The 2,638-nt window shown below is 51.1% G+C and overlaps 1 non-coding gene across 1 annotated transcript; it reads left to right on the forward strand.

The window, feature by feature from the left end:
- Positions 1–766: 766 nt before the first annotated feature.
- LOC139260454 (U2 spliceosomal RNA) lies at positions 767–948 on the forward strand. The gene has a single exon (XR_011592805.1). It is a non-coding gene; the product is annotated as a U2 spliceosomal RNA (small nuclear RNA).
- The last annotated feature ends 1,690 nt before the right edge of the window (positions 949–2,638 follow it).

Consider the following 2,638-nt stretch of genomic DNA (forward strand, 5'->3'; position numbering starts at 1 on the left):
TCAGGCTGCCCCCACTGGCTGCTACCTCCAGGAAAAACTCTTTACCCCCGTCGATGGCCCCTAGAGCTGGCGCGGTCTGCAGGTCTTTCTTGAGTTGGATAAATGCTGCCTTGCAACCTTTGTCCCATTCCCACTCCACTCCCTTGTGTAGGAGTCGGAGCAGAGGGGCTGCGGTGGCTGCATAGTCCTCAATGAAGTCTCTGCAGTACCCGGTTAGCCCTAGAAAAGATCTTACTCCTGTTACTGTGTTGGGGGCTAGTAACTTCTGCACTGCTTCCCTTCTAACTTTGTCAATGGCCCTTTCCCCAGCGCGCACAGCCAGTCCCAGGAATTTTACTTCCTTCAGGCCGATCTGTGCCTTCTTGGGGTTTACTTTAAATCCTTCTTCTTTCAGCAGTTCTAGCAGCTCAGCCAGCAGTGGACCATGCTCCTCCCCCTCATTGGTGAACAGGAGCAGGTCATCTACATACTGTACTTATTGCTGGGGTCTGCTGAAACTCTTTAAACAGTTGGCCATACACTGATAGAAAATACTGGGGCTGTTGTGGAAGCCCTGAGGGAGACAGTTGCAAGTATATTGCAGCCCTTTAAAGGTAAAAGCAAACTTGTACTGATCTTCCCTTCTTAAAGATATGGACCAGAACCCGTTGGAAATATCCAGCACCGTGAAGGTGGTCGCGGAGGTTGGGATGCTTCCAATGAGGTCGGCGACAGCAGCAACAGTGAGTGCACAGGCGGGAATGTTACGGTTGAGTACTCGATAGTCATCGCTTCTCGGCCTTTTGGCTAAGATCAAGTGTGGTATCTGTTCTTATCAGTTTAATATCCCCTATCTGGGGACCAAATATTACATTGATTTTTGGAACAGGGAGATGGAACAGGGGCTTGCTCCGTCCACTCCACGCACCGACCTGGTATTGCAGTGTTTCCAGGAACGGTGCAGCTTCCCCACTTGGCCTTTTGGCTAAGATCAAATGTAGTAGCGCAAAGTGATCTTTGGCGCTGGAGTTGATCTGACAAGAATGAAAAAAAAAAACTCGATAGTCCACCGTGGCTCTCCAGGAGTTGTCCGGTTTCTTAACCGGTCACAATGGAGAGTTCACATGGGTAGCTATTGGTCTCAATATCCCCTGTTTAACCAGCGAACCCAAGACTGTTTCCATGTCTGACTCTGCCTCTCTGGGGAAGTTTGTACCGTTTCTGTGGTCGGGTCATGGGGTCCCCATCTATGCTAACCTAGACCCCGTTTATTCTCCCGCAGTCGTGTTTGTGAGTGGCAAAAGCTGCAAGGTTTTTCCTCACATACTCTTGATATTCTACAGGGGTGTTACTGCCCTGTGATTCAAGATTGTAACCCTCCTTTGGTTTCATGGTGCACACCGTCCCTTTTCCCTGTTTTCCCGGGATAACCATCACCTCACTCTCCTGTCCCTTGCAGACTGCTCCTCAAAGACAGTGATTTCTTAAATCCACTAGGATCCCGTGGCCTAGGAGGAAGTCAGCCCCCAGGATCCCTCTCCCTTCCTGCTCCCACTTCATCAGGACACAAGTCCACTTAGTGTGGAGTGTACCTAAATGAATGGAGAGCAGAACGGAGAATGAGCCAGTCTGTTCAGTGCCTGTGAAACCCACCAAGCTGTAGGGGACCCCGTTAGACAGAGGTGAGGCGGCGGGGTTACCTGCATAGACAAGGGTGCTTGAGGCACCGGTGTCCAGCAGGTAAATCCCTTTCACCTTTTTCACTTCCATCTGTACGGTCGGTCTCCCCCACGCTTCATACTTGAGGCACACAGCTGGACAGGCTGTGCTTGTCCAAGTCACGTTTTGGTTGGGAGGGGGCAGATGGGATTTCGGTACCGGTGCCGGTGGCTACCTTTCCAGGGCCATCTAACATGGCTCGGAGCGCAATTAAAAAGATCTCGAATGAGTGGGGCGGGACTGGTTTATCTGTCTCGGTCTTTTGGGCAGGGGCTAGAGAATTCTTTCCGGCGCTATTCTTCCAGGGGTTTTTACAATCCTTTCTCCAGCGCCCACTCTTTCCGCACCCAAAGCAGGTACGTTTTGTATCTGAGGAGTTGCTCCCCTCGTGGCGCCATTCCCTCTTGTCTTGGTTAGGTCAGATTTCGTGAACCCTTCCCTTTTGTGGGTGCTCTTCTGTCCCTCTGCCATTTCTGTAAGCTAGGATCAGTTGCCTAAGCACTCCCTGTTCTGTGGCTTGGGGATCTCTGGGGTCTGACCAGGCCTCAGCCTTGGTTCTTATTCTGGGTAAGCTGTTAGCTTCTAGGCTTCGGAGCCAGTGTGCTAATTCGTCCGGGTTTAAGTGATCTCTGTCTATGTCCCCACTGCAGGCGCTTTTGTATATCGGCCACAGTCGGTCTGCGAAAGCCTGTGTGGTTTCTCCTGTGAGCTGCACCTAGAGAAGGGACTCCCGTCATTGCTTCTAAAATGTCTTTCTGGACGGCAGCAAGTGTTTTCTATCCTCTTTTGCTCTCAGTAGAGAGGGGCTGGTACAGTTTGCTGTCTACGGATAGGAGAAGCATCTTTGCCAGTTCTGCATCATCGCACCCATTAATATCCCCTGCCTGTTCCACTTGCACAAAGTGAACCGAGAGGTTTCCCTTTGGAGTTAGCTTTCCCA

Source organism: Pristiophorus japonicus, chromosome 3, assembly GCF_044704955.1.
Source record: "Pristiophorus japonicus isolate sPriJap1 chromosome 3, sPriJap1.hap1, whole genome shotgun sequence".
Taxonomy (NCBI): Eukaryota; Metazoa; Chordata; class Chondrichthyes; family Pristiophoridae; genus Pristiophorus; species Pristiophorus japonicus.